Source organism: Myotis nattereri (genome assembly GCF_964212035.1).
Source record: "Myotis nattereri genome assembly, chromosome: X".
Classification (NCBI taxonomy): Eukaryota; Metazoa; Chordata; class Mammalia; order Chiroptera; family Vespertilionidae; genus Myotis; species Myotis nattereri.
In genome coordinates, this window is record NC_138078.1 from 117,401,971 (window position 1) to 117,424,137 (window position 22,167).

Here is a 22,167-nt window from a genome sequence, read left to right on the forward strand (position 1 = left end):
CAAACCAACTAATTATTTGGATCTAGTAAACATGCCCCTGGTAGATTTTTCTGTAATTGTTGAACATTTGTAAATCTCCTTTGGAGAAATGCTTATTTATGTCCTTTGCAAATTTTTACTTGGGTTGTTTGCATTTATTGTTGCATATTCTAGAAAAAAAGATCCTTTTCAGATGTATAATTAGCAAATATTTACTCTCATTTTGTAGGCTGTCTTTTCATGTTCCTAATAGTGTGCTTTGGTACATAAATATTTTTAATTTGGGTGAAATTCAATTCCTTTTTTATTGCTTCTGTTTTGGGTATCATATTTAAGAAATCATTGCCTAAACAAAGATTTTAAAGATTTGCACCTGTGTTTTTTCTTGAGTTTTATAATTTCTGTTCTTAATTTATGTCTGATCATTTTTAAATTATTTTATTTATGTAGTTAGGTGTCCAAATTCATTATTTTGCATGTGACTATCCAGTTATCCCAGTACCATTTGTTGAAGACTACCATATTCTTTTCTTATTGAACACTATTGTCATAAATAAATTGACCATAGATAGAATGTTCATTTTTATAGACTCTCAATTATTTATTATTGATTTATATGTCTATCCTTACCAATACCACACTGTTTTGGTTAGTTTTGTATTAAATTTTGAAATCAGGAAATGGGAATCCTCCAACTTTGTTCTTTTCAAAGTTGTTTTGGCTTTCGGGGTCCCTGGCAATTCTTTTGAATGTTAGCATCTGCTTCTCATTTCTGAAAAAAATATAGAATTTGGAATTTTGGCAGGAACCCTACTAGATCTGTAGATGAATTGCTGATTGGTATCATGTGAATAATATCATTCTTCTAACCTATGAACACCTGGTGGTTTTCCATTTCTTTAGCTCTTCTTTAACTGATTTCGACAAGGTTTTGTTGCTTTTGAAGCATAGTAACCTCCATCTTGTATAAAAACTGCTGTTTGAAATTCTCTGCTATTGTTAGATAGTCCCTTGTTCTGTAAACTCTGCCATTTTTAGACAGTTTCTTTTTTATTTCTTTATTGATTAAGGTATTACGTATGTGTCTTTATCCCCCCATTACCCCCCGACCCCCATTCATGCCCTCACCCCCTGTTGTCTGTGTCCATTGGTTGGGCTTATATGCATGCATACAAATCCTTTGGTTGATCTCTCCCCCTTACCCCCACCCTCCCCTACCTTCCCTCTGACAGTCTCTTATTCTGTAGAATAACTGTTTTAGTTTGAATAATATAAAAAGATAAAAACTTAACTGTCTGACCAGCAAGCTAGCCATCTAACGTAATGGACTAATACTGATAATAATTCCCATATTTTTATGCCAAATGTTTGTTCTTTTTTTAAAAATAAATCTTTATTGCTCAGATTATTACAGTTCCTCTTTTTCCCCCCACATAGTTCCCCTCCACCTGGTTCCAACCCCACCCCATGAACTTACCCCCCCCCACTGTCCTCGTCCATAGGTATAAGATTTTTGTCCAATCTCTTCCCACATCTCCCCCCCCCCCCGAGAGTTGTCAGTCCACTCCCTTTCTGTGCCCCTGATTCTATTATATTCACCAGTTTATTCTGTTCATCAGATTTTTTATTCACTTGATTTTTAGATTCACTTGTTGATAGATATGTATTTGTTGTCACTTTGGTGTTCATAATTTTTATCTTTACCTTTTTCTTCTTCTTCCTCTTCTTAAATAATACCCTTCAGTATTTCATATAATACTGGTTTGGTGGTGATGAACTCCTTTAGCTTTTTCTTATCTGTGAAGCTCTTTATCTGACCTACAATTCTAAATGATAGCTTTGCTGGGTAATCTTGGTTGTAGGTTCTTGCTATTCATCACTTTGAATATTTCTTGCTACTCCCTTTTGGCCTGCATAGTTTCTGTTGAGAAATAAGCTGACAGTCATATGGATACTCCCTTGTAGGTAACTAACTGTTTTTCTCTTGTTTCTTTTAAGATTCTCTCTTTGTCTTTTGCCCTTGGTGTTTTAATTATGATGTGTCTTGGTGTGGTCCTCTTTGGATTCCTCTTGTTTGGGGTTCCCTGCTCTTCCTGGACTTGTAAGTCTATTTCTTTCACCAGGTAGGGGAAGTTTTCTGTCATTATTTCTTCAAATAGGTTTTCAATATCTTGCTCCCTCTCTTCTTCTGGTACCCCCATAATTCAGATGTTGATACTCTTGAAGTTGTCCCAGAGGCTCCTTATGCTATCTTCATATATTTGGATTATTTTTTCTTTTTGTTTTCCTGGTTGGGTGTTTTTTTGCTTCTTCGTATTTCAAATCTTTGACTTGATTCTTGGGATCATCTAGTTTGCTGTTGGATCTCTGTATATTATTCTTTATTTCTGTCACTGTACGCTTAATTTCTGATTGGTCCTTTTTCATATCCTTGAGGGTCTCACTAAGTTTCTCAGAGGTTTCTAGAATATTCTTGAGTAACCTTATAATCGTGGTTTTGAACTTTATATTCAGTAGTTTTCTTTCCTCAATTTCTTTCATTTGTAACATGTTTCTTTGTCTTCGCATTTTAGCTGTTTCCCTGTGTTGATAGAGTGGCTTTGTGTGCTAGGTATCCTATAGGGCCCAGTGGCTCAGCCTCCCCAATTACTAGAGGTGGACACTCTTGGTGCACTCTTTGTGGGCTGTGTGCACAGTCTTGTTGTAGTTAAGCCTTAATTGCTGTTGGTATTACTGGGAGGAATTGACCTCCAGGCCAATTGGCTGTGAGGATCAGCTGTGTCGACAATGGTAGAACTGCTGTGCTGGAGACATCCTTATGTGGCAGGACTTGTTTCAGTGGGGCTTTGGTGCTCACTGAGTCTTCCCCTTGAGTGTGTTGCTTATGGATGTGAAGAGTTGTAATCTGGTATGGTCTCATACTGACCACCGGGTACACTGGCACTTGGATCTCCAAGGAGGTGCAAAGTCAGCCACTGCCTGAGGCCACCCAGCAGGAGCTACAGAGAGATCTGCAGATTCTTCCTCTTTCTTTGGGGTTTGGATGTGCCCAGATGAGGCCCAGTTGTGAAGCAATGCAGGCTGCTGCTGCTGGGCCTTAAGCCTTCTTTTGGAAGCTTTGGAGCTCTCTGACCCAGCTGCAGTTTGTTAGGTTTTAGGTTGCAAAAGGACATGCCATTCATATGCAATAGCCTTTGCTCACAGCTTGGGTGGGGTTGTAAATTGGGTGGGTGGGGGCGTCTCAGGGAATCACTAGGGTGGAGCAAACAGCAATAGCTGCCAGTCAGCCATGCCCCAGAGGGGTCCCCAGGTCTCTGTGTCCCACAGCCCCATGCAGGAACAATGATCACTGTGAGCACCTCTGAGAGAAAGCTGCCCTCGTGTTCTGGCCCAATGCCAGATAGTCCAGTTTCTCCCTGTATGAGTCTGGGTCCCCAGAGTCTCACCTAGAACTGGAGTTCAGAGCAGTTGGGAGCTTCTGTCTCTCTCCAGATTGAAAAAGGCAACAGTGCACCTAGTTGCCAGCCTGTTTCACATGCGCCTCCGCACCTCCACACCTCCGAACCTCCTACCAGTCTCAATGCGCTTTTTTCTTTCCTTCTAGTTGTAGAGCTTCCTCTCAGCCAGCTTTCCCGTGGTTCTGGATGATATCTGTTTTGTCCTTTAGTTGTAGTTTTGATGTGGTTGTGAGAGGCAGCAACCACAGGTGTTTACCTATGCTGCCATCTTGGTTGTTTCTCCAAATGTTTGTTCTTTATGTATCCAAGATTACAAACTGTCTGTCACAATAACTCACACAGACTGGGCTTGAGAGCTGTTTGCAGAGTGAGCTAAAGATGAATACCAGAGGACTTGGATCTCAGCTAAAGGACAGTATTCTAGTTACTGAACTATCAGCAAGTGGACCTTTTGAAAGTCATGATGTTCTTCAAAAGGTTTTTTCTTGTGTGAAAAATGAAATTTTGCCCAGTCATCCTCTTGAATTATTATAAAAAAATTTCTAGCTCAACCAAGATAAAATGAATTTTTCCACACTGAGAAACATCCAGGGTCTATTTGCTCCACTAAAATTGCAAATGGAATTCAAGGCAGTGCAACAGGTTCAACATCTTCCATTTCTTCCAAGTTCAAACCTTTCATTGGATATTTTGAGGGGTAATGATGAGACTATTGGATTTGAAGATATTCTTAATGACCCATCACAAATGAACTAATGAGATGGGAGAACCACACTTGATGGTGGAATATAAACTTGGTTTACTGTAATGCAGTGAGCTGGCCATGGAAATGGAGGGGGTACACCTTGTCTTTTTACTATAACTTTATGTATACAACATTAAAAGTACTGATACATGGAGAAAAAAACACAATAACTCACACAGAGTTCTTTGTAAAATCTGCTGACAAAGAAGCTTAAAAGGTATAAATACGAAAAATTTCCTGTGTGACTTTGCTCAGAGATTTGGAAGAAACACCTTCCTCTGGGCTGCGTGCAATAAATGACTCCTAATTAATTGGCTCATTAAAGCGTCATGTATCTCACTCGCTGATTTAAGATACAACATTTTCACTGCATAACTCTGAAACATTCTAAGTGGTCAAAGCCATTGTGTGATTTTTCAGGCCCTACCATAAACAATTACATAGGTTTAAACAGGCAGGCCTCATAAGGGGAATGCTGCCCACCCAGACTTGGCACAGCCAATCAATTACAGGCTCTGAGAAAAGTTTCAGTCAGTGACTCAGGTCTCTCTTGCCTTTCAAGCTCTTCTAGGTGTTCTCAGTGTATTGCAATCTCATAACATCTAGGTCTCTCTTTATCTGAATTAAGCCTTTGGCAAAGGTTTCTTCAGGTATTTCTGTCAAGGTCTCTTTATTAGGGGGAGAACAAGAAAACCTTGAAGGCACTCTTTCTCATTCTGATTTCAGTACTAAGAATATTTTCACTCCTAGCTTTCTGTCTCTTCCTTCCCATTGCCCCTGGGTCCATAAGCCAGCAGGAGCCTTATGTTTGGAGCTCCCTCAAGAGTGAGATCACACATGTCTGTGCAGAACCACCTGAGCCTTGATCAGTGTGCCATTCCATGGGAAGGGGAATGTAACAGAGGAGTGTTAGTGTTTTCTGAGGTTTTATATCATCACAGTGCATATGTGATTAAAGATTTTACTATTCCATTTTGGCTTATTGCTTTCATTGGCTACTCTGACACCTGATAGATCAGCACCTTCCAGCTCAACTGAGCTCCTAACACCTCCTTGTTTAAAAGTATTCTTGAGTATTTTATTATTTTCAATGCTGTTGTAAATGAGTTTGATTCCTTAAATTTTTTTTTGGTTTTTTCATTGCTATTCCACAGAAATACAACTAATATTTACATGTGAATTCTGTGCTCTGCCAATTTGCTGAACTTGCTTATTAGCTTTGCAAGTTTTTGTATGGATCCTTTAGGGTTTTCTATATATAAGATCATTAAATCTGCAAATAGATACACTTTCACTCCTTCCTTTTAGTCTGGAAGTGTATTATCTTATTTTTGCATAACTTTGTACAGTGTATTATCACTTCCAGTGTATTATTAAGATAAGTGGGAAAAGCAGACATCTATATCTTGTTCTGGAATTTAGGGGGAAAACATTCATTTTTTTCACCATTAAGTGTAATGTTAACTGTGAGTTTTTCAAATGCCCTCCATCATGTTTTAATTCTAATTTAAATGATTTTTAACATGAAGAGGTGTTGAATTTTTCTCAAATGCTTTTTTCTGTTTCTATTAAGATGATTATGTAGCTTTTGCCTATATTCTATTTATATGGTGTTTTACATAAATTGATTTTCATATATAACATGAACTTTACATATTTGGGGTAAATTCTGCTTGATCATGGTGTTCAATTCTTTTATATACTGCTATATTTGGTTTGTTAGTATATTTTTTATGATTTCAGCATCTATATTAATAAGATATATTGGTCTTTTATTGCACTTTTTAAATATGTTTCTAGTTTTGGTATCAGAGTAATTTTACCTTCATAGAATGAGTTGGCAAGTATTTCTTCCTGTTCTAGTTCCTAGAAGATTTTCTAAAGAATTAACATTTATTTTCCTTTAAATGTTTGGTAGAATTTGCCAGTGCAACTGATGCCGCTGTAATGACCTGATTATTATTTAACGGGAAAGGAGGAAAGGGAAGACTAAATATAGACATGCCATTTATACAGCTTTGCAAAAGAGCTGCATTTAAGACTCTCTGAGTCTGTTCCCTGCTGATTGATGGGGGAAGGAACTAGACACAGGCAGTATAGATGCATGGCCAGTAAGGTAAGAGTATCATGGGAAGGTGCCTACCCGACTGCCCATCAATCACACCTGAAAACCAGTCAGTGGCCAGAGTGGGTGTGACCACTGCAAGCTCTGGAAACCTGAATATTCAAACTTCCAAAGGAAGTTCCTCCTCTTTTCTCTCACACACACCAGGTTCCTGGCTCTCCTGTGACAGGGGGATGCTCTCCCGTGTGCCTGCATGGTGCACAGCCATGTTAGACTCCACACATGAACCAATGGACTTTAATTAGCTTGGATGCTGAACCACATCAGACTGAAACATAGAAGGGAAACTGGACACTGGCCTTGTTTCTGGCTCTGCTGAACTCCCAGCTTCACCTTTTGCAGAACTGGTGTAAAGGACAGGGGACTTTGGAACCCTAGAAATGTAGTAATTTCCGTGCAAATAAATCCTTCTTTCACATCCCATCCTCCCGTGCAAATCTTAGAAAATTCATTTTCTGAAGATATCTCAAGAACCTCATTCCCACTCCTATCTGGGAAATCTGGTCCATTAATTCCTCCTGCAACACAACCATCAAGGTTAGGACTTTAAGTGTTGAAAGTTTTTTGACTAGTGATTCATCTCTGCAGTTTTTATTAGTCTATTTAGATTTTCTAGTTCTTTTATTTTATTTATTTGGTCTGTTTTGGTAGCTTGCATGTTTAAAGGTGTCTGTCTTTTTCATCTAGTTCGCCTATATATCAACATACAACTATTCATAATGTTCTCTTGGGGCTTACTTTATGATTTTGCCATTTATAATTTGAGATTGTTCTGAAATCTTTTTTTTAAGTGATCATTATAAAATTGTATTGTGTTAGGGTAGGTTTATATAACACATTGGAACTCATTCTCCAACATAACAAATTGAAATTAATGGAAAGAATCTGCTCTTTTGAAACTTTGAAAGAACCCAACCTTGAAAAGTTTGATAAAATGTATTTGAAAGTAATTTTGTCATAATAAAGTAATTTAGGTCATTGTATTTTTTTCACATTTTCTATTCTTTTGCCTATTTGCATTTGTAAAATTTTCAGAATATAGTATCATAAATTTGCACATATCATTAGAAAACAATGTAATGTATGTTTTGGTTGATTTCAGTCATTTTGTTTAATATTTAGATTTCCTCCACTTTTTAATAGGATTTTCAATTTCTCTGATTTAAAAAGGAAAGACGAAATAGCTCTTATGTTTATTAATATGCTCTAATTTTTTCTCTTATCAAGTCCATTCATTTCTGCTTTTATTATTATACACTCCATAATTTTTTTGTAAAGTTTGTCTTTTATTTAGTTTATATAATTTATTGCTTATTTCTATTCATTTATTCTAGGTTAATAGTAAAATTATTTCAAAGATATGAATATGTTTTAAGTGTAGTTTTGGCCAAATCTTGTCATTTCAGTTTATGGTGTTTTCCTCATTTCTGGGAAGACTATAATTAATTCACTGTTTAATTGTATATTGAGAACATTAGCATACAGTCTTTCACCTTTTCAGCCTATGAAAAGTTATTTCTTTGGGGGTTTTAATTGCTATTTCTGTTGTATTTCTTTGATGTCTTCACAAGAAATAATAACTGTCTGTGTATTTCCGATATCTCTCTTCTATTTTTCACATCTTTCTCACTATATATCTTTATTAGTTTTATTCTTTTGTATTTTATGTAAGCTTCAAAAGCTTGCATTTCACCTCATTTTTAATTCTAAGCTTGATGCAATTTTAATTCTCTAATTGTAATTTGAGTTTGTTTATTTTCTGGAATTAATTTGAGTATATGTTTACCTTCCCTTATCATAATTTGCTTCATTAATGTCTTAGCTTTCTTCTACTGTTCCATAAATTTATTTTACTAGCAATTGCATTATATGAGTAAAGCCTCTTTACTCTTTATGGCAGAAGTAAAAATAAATCTATATAAGGTAAAGTGGCTTTAACTGATCCACAGGTGACAGATATTAGAATGCAGACTATTTAGAAGTGTCATATGCAGGCATGATTTCTGTAGATCAGCTGGGTCATTTTCTTGAGGAGAGATGCAGAGCAATATTCTTTCTGGCTATTTCAATAAAATCTCTGAACAGTGTCTAGTGCTTCTAATTCATATTTAATTATCATCATATCTGGAAGGCTCTAAGACTGTGAAAAAGGCTGAGGAACACATGAGGTATCTCATGCTAATTATATTGTAAAGCTTGGTAGAAAAGAAATCATGGTTATTTGGTTTGGGAATTCAAATAATATAGATTGCCTTGATAAGTCATTTCCTTTGTGACTGACTGTTTCTATTAAAATGTAAAAATGTTAATGCAATGAACAATTTCAGAAGCAGCACTCAACAATATTTTACTTACTCAAAATATCTTTTTATCATAATATATTCAAAATATAGTTAGAAGGCCCTAGCTGGTTTGGCTCATGGGTAGAGCATTGGCCTGCAGACTGAAGGGTTCCAGGTTCAATTCTGGTCAGTGTGCAGGAGAGAGTTGATCAATGATTCTCTCTCATAATTTTTGTTTCTATCTCTCTCCCCTTCTCCCTTCTCTGAAATCAATAAAAATATATTTTAAAAAAATATATATATATAATCAATAAAAATATTATACACACACACACATAATAGAAGCCCGATGCATGAAATTCATGTGTGTGGGGGGGGTGGTCCCTCAGCCTGGCCTGTGCCCTCTTGCAATCCGGGACCCCTCTCTCCTAACCGCCAGCCTGCTTGCTCCTTACCATCCACCTACTTGCTTCTACTGCCCACCTGCTCTCTCCTTACTGTTTGGCTCACTGCTCCTTGGTGTTGCCATGGAGGGAGAGGCTCCTGTCACCATCGCTGTGCTTGCCAGCCATGAGCCTGGCTTCTGGCTAAGCAGCACTCCTGCTGTGGGAGCACACTGAGCACCAGGGGGCAGCTCCTGCATTGAGCACCTGCCCCCTCATAGTCAGTGCATGTCATACAACATAGCAACTGGTCGTTCTGGTTGTTCCACCTTAATGGTCCCTGGGATTGTATATATATATATACTAGGGGCCAGGTGCATGAAATTCGTGCACTGTGTGTGTGTGTGTGTGGGGGGGGTGTCCCTCAGCCCAGCCTGCCCCCTCTCACATACTGGGAGCCCTCAGGCATTGACCCCCATCACCCTCCAATCACAGGATCGGCCCCTTGCCTAGGCCGGGACCCTCATTTCCCCCCATCACTGGTTCTGCCCCCAGCCCAGGCCTGATGCCTCTGGCCCAGGCGTCAGGCCTGGGCAGGGGACCCCCAGACCCCTCCGATTGCTGGCTCTTCCCCTTGCCCAGGCCTGATGCCTCGGCCAGAGGCGTAGACCCCCATCACCCTCCGATCACCTGATCGGCCCCTTGCCCAGGCCTGACGCCTCCACCAGAGGTGTCAGGCTTGGACAGGGGACCCCCATCTCCCCCCGATCACTGGCTCTGACCCCCGCCCAGGCCTGAGGCCTCTGGCCCAGGAATCATGCCTGGGCAGGGGACCCCCATCTCCCTCTGATCGCTTGCTCGACCCCCCGCCTGAGCCTGATGCCTCTGAACCAGGAGATCGCGGCGCTGCTGCCGCTGCGGGTCCCCGTTGCCCAGGCTGGACACCTCGGCCAGAGGCATTAGGCCTGGGCAGGGGTGGAGCCTGCAACCGCGGGGAGCTGGGGGTCGAGGCGTTAGGCCTGGGCAGGGGCAGAGCCTGCAACCGCGGGGAGCTGGGGATCCCCTGCCCAGGCCTGACACCTCTGCCGGAGGCCTCAGGCCTGGTCAAGGGGCTGATCCGGTGATTGGTGATCGGAGGGTGATGAGGGTCAACTCCTCTGGCCGAGGCATCAGGCCTGGGCGGGGGGCTGGGGGTCCCCTGCCCAGGCCTGATGCCTGGGCCAGAGGCATCAGGACTGGGTGGGGGGCGGAGCCGGGGATTGGGGGGATATGATGGTCCCCTTGCCCAGGCCTAATGCCTCTGGCCTAGGCGTCTGGCCCGGGCAGCGTGGACCCGCAGCGGCAGCGGGGGGCACCGTGATAGTGCAGGCTCCACCCCTGCCCCTGCAGGACTCCTCTGGCTGAGGCGTCTGGCCCGGGAAGCGGGGACCCGCAGCTGCAGTGGCCCCGCGATCGTGGGCTCTGCTTTAGGCCCAGGCAAGGGACCCCTAGCTCCCGGGACTGCCGGCTTCAACCGTGCCCAGCTCCCATCGCTGGCTTCACCCCTACTTCCTGTTATCACTGGCCAGGGTGGCAAAGGTGCCTGATTCTCCAATCATGGCTGGGGGGCAGGGCAAAGGCGGCCGCCTTTGCCCTGCCCCCCAGCTCTTAGCTCCCCCCTGGGTTTCCAATCACTGTCAGTGGCAGGGGGCTTCTTCCTGCTTTCCCTTTCGCCTCCCTGCATTGTGCCTACATATGCAAATTAGCCGCCATCTTAGTTGGCAGTTAATTTGCATATAGTCCTGATTAGCCAATGAAAAGGGTAGCGCCGTATGCCAATTACCATTTTTCTCTTTTATTAGTGTAGGTAAATTCTAGCTCAGTAAATGGTAGATACAATTTACTCATATATAAGATTTTTTTTTTTTTTACTTAAGAGGATCTGTTAATTAACTCTGAAGACAAATTTTCTTTTTGATTTATAAGAAATGTCTTGTGACCTCTTTGTTCTTTATAAAATAGAGAGTATATTGGATGACTTAAGAACAAAATGACCCCTTTGTCATCTCTCTGCTTTAATCAGTACACACATATCTTTTTGGAAAACACCAAATAGACATAATTATTTAGTGGATCTCAGTGCTATTTTTTTATTCTAGTTAAATTAGTGGCATTCAGAGGAAGATAAAATAAATTCAGCATTATGTATTTGTTTCCAAGGCAATACACTAGGTCATTCCTTGAATTCTACATAGAAGATAGTTAATAATAATAAATTATTATTAAGATGCATTCAATGATGTTCCACACCAGCAACTCAATTTCTAAAGAGGGCAGAGTCATATTTGTAGCTCTTAATACAGTCTAACTTCTTTTTAATGGTGTCAGATCCCCATGAGTTGGCTGCTGAGGTAGCAGAATTTAGTTTGTTCAGTTTAATTATAGTCACACTGGGCAGGGACAGGGGGAAAAAGAGTCTGTTCTACTTCAGTTAAGAATCAGAGTAAAATAGTCAAGAGAGAAGATATCCAAAACCAGTTACAACTTCAAATACCAAAGCTTTCACACAGGGATTGAGGTATGGCCTTACATCTATAGGTATTTAGACTTTATTGAAAATAACTTTCAGTTTTCAAATAATAAGTAAATAAAATACCTAATTAGAAAGCAACTGAAAAAATAACATATATATATATATATATATATATATATATATATATATATTCTAATTAATTTGGAATGAATATATTTTGACATATTCTGTTTTACACTCAAACATTTCTGAACTGAATATTTATATGGCACATTTGTATTTCCAGAAGCATGCAACTAATTTTTCTTGATCTATCTTTTTTTAATATACTTGTTGTCAGAAGCAGAATTTTTCTAAGTAGTCATTTATTTGGTTGAGATCCACACAGCAAAAATAAAGTATCTTACAAATATATTTTTTTGGTTTAAGAAACAGCCAAAATCCTTTCCTGGAAAAGTCTAAAATGCTTTCCTACTAAATCAAACCTCCCTTTAAAAATTTTATATTTTTTGCCCGGCCAGGTGTGGCTCAGTGGTTGAGCATGGACCCAGGAACCAAGAGGTCACTGGTTTGATTCCTGATCAGGGCATATGCCCGGGTTGCCAGTTCGATCCCTAGTGGGGAATGTGCAGGAGGCAGCTGATTGATGATTCGCTCTCATCATTGATGTTTCCATCTTTCTCTCTCTTCCTTGCTCTCTGAAATCAATAAAAAATGTATACGTTTAAATTATTATATTTTTATTTGTGCATGAATGTTATGTTTGCAACTGAACAAAGGCTCTCCTCTTAGTATCTCATTCACTTATTTATATATTCATTCCAGTGACTAAATAAGCATTTGAGTCCCTACCATAATTTATTGAGCAGGTACTGTGCTAACTGCTGTAGAATGAAGATTAATTTGATAGGCTCTCAATCATAAAAGAGCTCACAGTGGGATTAAGAAGACAAGCAGATGAATAGATAATCATAATTCATTCTATTAAATGCAAAGGTTAAAAAAAATGACTACGGAAAATAGTGAAGAACATGTCCAAAGAATTTCACAAATCTCCCAATTCTTGAGTAACTTTATAGCATATTACTTCTCTTATAAAATGCAATAATAAATAAAGTTCAGTTTGAATTTATAAATATGACAATGTTTGTGTAGGCTTCTGTCTTTCTCCTGAACAATATTGCCATTAAGGCCTTATATTACCTATTCAAACCCCACCATTTTTTCTCACTTGAATAATATTTTTTGCACTGGATTCAGCATTCACTAAAACTACTTTCATTGGTAGCTTCATTCATGTCACAGTTGTAAGCCACTGCCAAATTTGAATTTCCCACTTTAATTTGCTTAACTTGAATTTTATGACTACAATTATCTCTTCATGTACATAAACCACAAACAGTTGGCATACTGGGTTTCACTTATTGTTGCTCAATCACTTTATTAGTATTACTGCTAATAAGATTAGCAAAAAAAAAAAAAAACAATCAAAGTTATTGCATTTCCCTTGCTCAGTAACTGGCCAAGTAACTGGTTCCCACCAGAAGCCACCCAGAAAAATGGAAAATCTAGGTTCACTCATTAATCTTCAAAACTTCAAAAGCTAAAGCCAGAATGACACTAGTGGAATGTTCTTGTTATAACACAGATTCTAGGATCATAGCACTTTAACAATCCAACCCCAACTTCACAATTATCTGCTATGTAATCACAGGCACATGACTTTATTTATCTAATTTCAGTTTCTTCATTATATAATAGACATTGAGTAATATCAAACAAAATAGAGTTGTTTTAAAGATTTAATCCAAAAAATTTTATAAGGTGTTTAGCATGTAGAACAGTGACTAGCATAAAATTACCCCTCCGCAAATGAGAACAACCAAGCATCTACTGATGGTGCAGTTTGGCAGTTTCTTATAATGTTCTTGGGTATTTAATCAAGAACAATAAAAATATGTGTGTGCACAAAGATTTAAATAAGAGGGGGAAGAAAACAAAGGTAAATGATAGATGATAGATAGATAGATAGATGATAGATGATAGATAGATAGATAGATAGATAGATGATAGATAGATAGATAGATGATAGATAGACAGATGATAGATGATAGATAGATAGATGATAGATATATAGAAGATAGATAGATAGATAGATAGATAGATAGATAGATAGATGATAGATAGACAGATGATAGATGATAGATGATAGATATATAGAAGATAGATAGATAAATAGATAGATAGATAGATAGATAGATAGATAGATAATAGATAATAGATAGACAGACACAAACATATTTATAAAAAAATAAGGAGGAAATACTTATGACAAAATCTCAGTTTCTGCCCTAGCTGGTTTGGCTCAGTGAATAGAGCATTGGACTGCAGAGTTAAGGGTCCCAGGTTTGATTCTGGTCAAGAGCATATTCTCGATCCCCAGTAGGGGGATCTCATCATTGAGGTTTCTATCTCTCTCTCCCTCTACCTTCTTCTCTGAAATAAATAAAAATATATTTTTAAAATCTCAGTTTCTATAACTGGCCACATAGTCCTGGCTGGTATACATAGCTATCTTCTTCCACTTGCCATTCTACATTCCCTTTGCCTTCAGCAAACACTTCAAATGACCATGGTTCTTTACCCAGTGAAGTGACCTAAACCATCATTCCTGAAGAGTCTAACCATTAGTAATACTGCCTGGAATAAAACATCAACACACAGTTCAAAAAGACCTACAGATAAAGTTATAAGAAACATATGTGGAGAAGGAGAAAGATGGCGGCTGGCAGAACAGAGGTGAGGGAGAGGGTATGAGTGGGTGAAAGGAGAATGTGTGGATGTGTGTAGGGTGTGTGTGAGTGAGTGATGGAAAGTTAAATCCGGCAGGAGTAGCAGGGGCTGGCAGACCAGGTTCTCCTGGACAGGGAGCACCTACCACCACTGTGGGCACTCCCAGGACTGGGTGCTCAGGCACCGAGCCCATGCCATCTTGAAGGGCAGAGTGGCCTCTTCTAGGAACTCATCAGCACCATCACCCAGACAGACCTTGGACACTGCCCGCAACCCTGCAGCCACTCCAGCCAAAATCCTGCTGCCCCACCCACAGACCTGCAGACCCTAGGAACTCCACCTCCAAGGGTGCATGGCTCCTGCAGCAGTAAGTGTGACTTCCCCCCTCCCCGGCTGCCAAACTCAAGATGCCACAGTCATGCTTTTCCAGCACGCAGGCCTCCTGAGCCCACTGTTCCACAGGCCGCTCTAGGGTGCTGCTGTGAGCCCCTGCTGGGCATGCTCTTATCCAAACAAGGATGCACTGCCCCGGCAGTAGAAATACAGAAATCCCCCTTCCTGGATACCTGCCCACAGACACCTCAGTTGTGCAACTTCAGCACCAGGGCCCCTCTGAGTGTGTGAGTGGGTGCCTCTGTTAGCAGCCACTGGGCATGCACAAATCCAACCAAGGGCACAAGGACCCCAGCAGTAGAAATTCAAACTTCCCCCACTCCCGGCTGCCTGCTAAAAGACACCTCAGTCATGGGGCTTCAGCGCAAGGGCTTCTCTGAGTGCACCACCCTGGCAAACGGCTTTGGGGTACATCTGTGAGCTGCCACTGGGCGCGCTCATATCCAAACAAAGAAACACAACACTGGCATTAGAAATTCGGACTTCCCCCACTCCTGCCTGCCTGCCCACAGACACCTCAGTCACGTGGCTTCAGTGCAAGGGCCCCTCTGAGTGCACTACCTTAGCAAACGGCCCCCAGGTGCCTCTGTGAACCGCCACTGAGTGTGCATGAATCCAACCAAGGGCACAACACCCGGCACCAAATCTGAGTCTTTCCACTCCACAGCTGCCAACCTCCAGACACCACAGTCATGCTTTTCCAGCACGCAAGCCTCCTGATCCCACCGCCCCAAAGGTGGCTCTTGGGTGCATCTCTGAGCCCTTGCTGCACACACTCATATCCAAACAAGGGTGCACAGCCCCGGCAATAGAAATTCTGACTTCCTCCCCCTTCTGGCTACCTTCACACAGACACCTCAGTTACGCGGCTTCAATGCAAGGACCTCTCTGAGTGCACTGCCTTGGCAAACAGCTCCCGGGTGCCTCTGTGAGCTGCCACTGGGCAGCGTGAATCCAACCAAGGGTGAAAGGCCCCAGCAGCAAAAACTGAGCCTTCCCACTCCACCGCTACCAACCTCTGTACACCACAGTCATGCCTTTCTGGGGCGCAGGCCTCCTGAGACCCATCACCCTGAAAGATGGCTCCTGGGTGCTTCTATGAACCCCTGCTGGACACGCGTGATTTCAACCAAGGGCGCGATGCAGCAAAAATTGGAACATCCCCCTCCCTGGATGCTGACCTTGGGACACCACAGTTACACCTTTCCAGCACACAGGTCTACTGAGCGCACTGCACCTATAGCATCTCTTGGGTGCCTTCCTGAGCCCTGGCTGGGTGCACTCATATCAAATAAGGACGCACAGCCCTGACAGTAGAAATGTGAACTTCCTCTTCCCGTCTGCCTACCCACAGACACCAAAGTCATTCTGCTTTGGCACGCAGGACCCCTGAAGCCATGCCACAGCAAGCATCTCCCGGGTGCCTCTGTGAGCTGCCACTAGGTGCACTTATATTGAACCAAGGGCTCAAGGCCCTGCAGCACAAACTTGGACTTTCCCCTCCTCAGCTGCTGATCCTTGGTCACTGTAGATGCACTGACCCAGTGTACAATCCCCCTGAGCCTCTATCCCGATAGGCAGCCCCTGGATGCTTCTCTGACCTGCTGCAAAGCACAACCCTGGCCACTGGGATCCAGTTCCTGCGGTAGCACTGCTCCAGCACAAGGGCTCCCCTAAGCCCACTGCCCCAGCAGATAGCTCCTGGTTGCCTCTGTAAGCAGCCATTGAGCGTGCATATCCAACGAAGGGTGCATATCCCCCAAAGCAGAAACTGGAACTTCTCCCTCGACGGGGCCATTGGCACAGCACAATTACTCCATTCCTGCATGTAGGCCCAATGAGCACACATCCTGTGCAGATGATTCCTGGGCCCCCCTCTGTGCTGCCAGTGGGCATGGGCCTCTCCATCCAAGGGCACATAGCTCCCTCAGTAGGATCCATGACATCCCCTCCAAGCTATCTACCACAGGACAGCTTGTTGAATTCCTGAGGACTTGCCTCCCTGGACAAAGTCATATTGTTTCAGCCACAGAGCCTGAGATTCCCACATACCCAGCTGCTGGATCCCGAACACATGCCTGATTCAGAGAGGGAAATCACTTTGTCCAGAGTCCCACAGCCTCAACCACAGAGTACGAGATGCCTGCCCCCCACTGTCATGGGTTCTGGGCCCTTCCTAGTGAGTTGCAAGTGACATTAATCCAGCAAGAGTCACACTACACCAGCCAAAGTCACAGCACCTGAGCCTCAGGCCCTGAGACTCATTCTTCCCAGGCTTTGGACTCTGGGAACCCACAGTGAGCACCTCAGACAACCTTTTCCATGAGAACCAAAATGACAATCACATCCAAAACAGCTTGCACAATGAAGCCTTGGGTCAGTCACATTGTCAACCCATGATGAGACTACATCCATGAATAAGAAACTAACATTCAAGATCTAAATACAACAAGTAGTTCAAATAGGGAGCTCTACCAGATCGCCAAGCCCAGGAGACCTGAGAAACTGTACCTCTAGCACCACCCCCAAAAGAACCTGGGTAGCAAAGCAGTTGGATATAAGACACAGAAACAATTAAAATGTAACAGCAAAAAGTGGGAAGATAAAAAAAAAAAATCCCCAACGGAAAGAAAAAGAGAAATCTCCAGAAAGGGCAAGGCAAGTTATATGTCAGAGAAAGAATTCAGAGTAATGGTGATAAGGGTGCTCAAACAGCTAGATGAAAAATACACACAACTCAATGAAAATGATAAGTAGCTGAATGAGAATGTCACCAACATGAAAAAGAACCAAGAGAAAATGAAGAATGACATAGCTGCAATAAAGAAAACAATGGAAGACTTAAACAGTAGACTAGAAGAGGCTGATGACCGCATCAGTGAATTAGAAGACAAGGTAGGAAAACACACACAAACAGAACAGCAACTGGAAAGAAAACTTTAACAGCAAGCAAAGAACCTAAGGGAGCTTTAGGACAACACAAAAAGAAAAAAAAACATCTGCATCATAGGGGTGCCAGAAGGAGTGGAAGCATTCCAAGGAATAGAAAACCTGTTTAAAGAAATAATGACAGAAAACTTCCCTGATACTGGCAAGAAAAAACAAAACAAAAAACATGCAAGTCCAGGAAGCACATAGAGTCTCAAACAAAATGAACCCAAAAAGACCAACATCAAGACGCATCATAATTAAATTGGAAAACATCAACGACAAAGTAAGAATCTTAAAGGCTGCCAGAGACAGACAGAAATTTAACTATAATGGATCTCCCATTAGAATATCAACAGATTTCTCAACAGAAACACACCAGGCCAGAAGGGAATGGGATGAAATATACACAGTGATGCAAACCAAGGGACTGAATCCAAAAATACTATACCCAGCAAGGCTATCATTAAAAATTGAAGGTGGAATCAGGAGCTTCACAGACAAAAACAGGGCTAAGAGAGTTTAGCCAGCAATGCAAGAAATGCTAAAGGGACTGCTGTAAAAAGAAGAAACAGAAAAGCAAGAAGAAACACAAACATTAAGAATAAACATGATGACAAAAAAGTACTTATCAATAATAATATTAAACGTGAATGGATTAAATGCTCCAATAAAAAGACATATGGTACCCGAATGGATAAGAAAACATGACCCATATATTTGCTGTCTGCAATAGACCAACCTCAGAACAAAGGATTCAAACAGACTGATAGTGAAGGGATGGAAAAATAACTTTCAGGCAAATGAAAATGAGAAAAAAGCTGAGGTTGTAATACTTAATCTGACTAAATAGACCTCAAAGTAAAGGCTGTAACAAGAGATAAGGAAGGCTACTTCATGATACTAAAGGGAGCAATTCAACAAGAGGATATAACTCTAGTAAACATGTATGCATCCAATACAGGAGCACCCAAATACATAAAAGAACTTCTGGAAGATATCGAGGAAGATATTGATAGCAAAACAATCATAGTAGGGGATTTTAATAACCCACTGACACCACTAGATAAATCCTCTAAACAAAAAATCAGCAAAGAAACATCAATCCTAAATGACTCACTAGATCAGATGGACTTAATTGACATCTTCAGAATATTTCACCCCAAAGCTACAGAATATGCATTCTTCTCAAGTGCACATGGGACATTTTCAAAGATAGACCACATATTAGGACGCAGAAAAAGTCTCTTCAAATTCAAGAAGATAGAAATCATAACATGAATCTTCTTAGATCACAATGGCGTAAAATTCAAAATCAACTACAATAAAAACAATGACAAAAATAAAACACTTGAATGCTAAATAGCATGCTATTAAACAATGATTGGGTTACCAAAGAGGTCAAAGAAGAAATAAAAAGATCCTGAAAACAAATGACAATGAAAACACAGCAATCCAAAATCTATAGTATACAATGAAAGAGTCCTGAGAGAGACGTCCATAGCTCTACAGGCCTACCTCAAAAAACAAGAAAAAATGGTAGTAAATTACCTAACCTTTGCAACTTAAATAATTAGAAAGAGAGCAACAAGAAAAGCCCACAGTAACCAGAAGGAGATAATAGAGATAAGAGCATAAATAAATGACATAGACACCAAAAAAAAAAAAAAAAACAATATAAAAGGTCAATGAAACTAAGAGCTGGTTCTTTGAAAGGATGACCAACATTGATGAACCTCTAGCCATGCTCACCAAGAAACAGAGAGAACCCAAATAAAATCAGAAATGAAAGAGGTGAAGAAACAACTGACCCACAGATACACAAAGAATTGGAAAAAATTACTACAAACAACTCTATTACAACAAACTGGACAACCTACAAAAAAAGGGACAAATTCCTAGAAAAGTACAAGCTTCCAAAACTCAATCAGGAAGAACAAAAACCTAAATAGGCTGATGACTACTGATAAATTTGAAACAGTAATCAAAAAACTTCAAGCAACAAAAGCCCTGGACCAGATGGCTTCACAGGGAGTTTTACTGAACAATCAAAGAAGAACTAAAATCAATCCTTCTTAGACTATTCCAAAAAGTTCAAGAGCAAGGCACACTTCCAAGCTCTTTCTTTGAAGCCAGCATTACCCTAATCCCAAAACCAGATAAAGACACCACAAAGAAAGAGAATTACAGGCCAATATCCTTGATGAACATAGATGATAATATCCTCAACCGAATTCTAGCAAACCAGATCCAGCATTACATTAGAAAGATCATACATTATAACCAAGTGGGATTTATTCCAGGAATGCAAGGCTGGTAAAATATCCGCAAATCAATAAACATGATACATCACAAAAACAAATTGAGAGACAAAAATCACATTATCATATCAATTGATACAGACAAGGCATTTGACAAAGTCCAACACCCTTATCTGATAAAAACACTCAGAAAAGTCAGAATAGAGGAATAATACCTCAACATAATAAAAGCTTTATATGACAAACCCATAGCAAACATCATACTCAATGTGCAAAATCTAAACCCATTTCCCCTAAGAACAGGGACAAGACAGGGATGCCCACTTTCACCACTCCTGTTCAACATAGTACTGGAAGTTGTAGCCACAGTGATCAGACAAGAAGAAGAAATAAATGGCATCCAAATTAAAAAAGGAAAAGTAAAATTGTCATTATTCACAGATGACATGATACTGTACACAGAAAACCCTAAAGACGCTATCAAAAAATTATTAGACTTTAATAAGAAAACTTAACTAAGGAGGTAAAAGACTTGTACTCAGAAAACTAGAGGACACTGAAAAAAGAGATAGAGGAAGACATGAACAGATGGAAGAGCATACTGTGTTCATGGATTGGTAGAATCAACATTATTACAATGTCCATACTACCCAAAGAAATCTATAGATTCAATGCACTCCCCATTAAAATGCCAATGGCATATTTCAAAGACCTACAATGAACTCTCCAAAACTTCATCTGGAATAAAAAAAGACCCCTAATAGCTGCACCAATCCTGAGAAAGAAGAACAAAGTTGGTGGGATCTCAGTACCAGATACCAAGCTGTATTATAAGCCACTGTTCTCAAAACAGCCTGGAACTGGCAAAAGACCAGATATATAGAACAATGGAATAGAATAGAGAACCCAGAAATCAACCCAAACGACTATGCTCAATTAATATTTGACAAAGTAGGCAAGGACATACAATGAAGTCAAGACAGTCTCTTCAATAAATAGTGTTGGGAAAATTGGACAGGTACATGTAAAAAAATGAAACTAGACCACCAACTTACACCATACACAAAAATAAACTCAAAATTGATAAAGGATTTTAGTATAAGATGAGAAACCATAAAAATATTAGAGGAATCCACAGGCAGCAAAATCTCAGATATCTGCTGAAGCAATATCTTCACCAATACAGCTCGTAGCTCAATGGAAACTAATGAGAAAATAAACAAATGGGACTACATCAAAATAAACAGCTGCTGCACAGCAAAAGAAACCACCCATAAAACAAGAAAGCCCACTGCATGGGAGAACATGCTTAGCAATGTTATCTCCAATAAGGGTTTAATCTCCAAAATTTACAGGGAACTCATACAATTTAACAAAAGGAAGATAAACAACCCATTCAAAAAAGTGGTCAATGGACATAAATAGATACTTTTCAAAAGAGGACATGAGGAAGACCCAGAGACTTATGAAAAATGCTCAAAGTTACTAATCATCTGAAAAATGGAAATCAAAACGACTCTAAGGTACCATCTCACACCTGTCAGAATGGCTATTATCAACAAATCAACAAATGAAAAGTGCTGGCAAGGATGTGGAGAAAAAATAACCCTCGTGCACTGCTGGTGGGAATGCAAACTGGTGCAGTCACTGCGGAGAACAGTATGGAGTTTCCTCAAAAAACTAAAAATGGTGCTACCATTTGACCCAGTGATCCCACTTCTAGGAATATATCCCAAGAAACTAGAAACACCAATCAGAAAGATATATGCACCCCTATGTCCATAGCAGCAGAATTTATAATTGCTAAGATTTGGAAACAGCCTAAGTGCCCATCAGCAGATGAGTGGATTAAAAAACTGTGGTACATCTACACAATGGAATACTATGCTGCTGTAAAAAGGAAGGAACTCTTACCATTTGCACCAATATGGATGGAGCTGGAGAGCATTATGCTAAGTGAAATAAGTCAGTCAGAGAAAGATAAAGATCACATGATCTCATTTATTTGTGTATTATAATGAACAACATAAACTGATGAACAAAAACACATCCAGAGACAGAGAAGCATTGATCAGATGCTTAAAACTCGGAATGAATGTAGGGGAGGGTGGGGGTAAGATGGAAAAATCAACCAAAGGACTTGTAGGCATGCATATAAGCATAACCAATGGACACATACCCCAGGGGGGTGAGTGTATGAGTGGGGAGGTGGGGGTGGCAATGGGGGGATAAGGACACATATGTAATACCTTAATCAATAAAGAAAAAAAAGATGAAAGAAACTAAAAAAAAAAAAAGAAAAGAAAGA

General features: G+C 40.5%; 1 pseudogene across 1 annotated transcript; it reads left to right on the forward strand.

Moving 5' to 3' along the window:
- Positions 1-3,815: 3,815 nt before the first annotated feature.
- On the forward strand, positions 3,816-4,245 carry LOC308511239 (proteasome maturation protein-like; annotated as a pseudogene). The gene has a single exon. The product of its transcript is annotated as a proteasome maturation protein-like (transcript).
- The last annotated feature ends 17,922 nt before the right edge of the window (positions 4,246-22,167 follow it).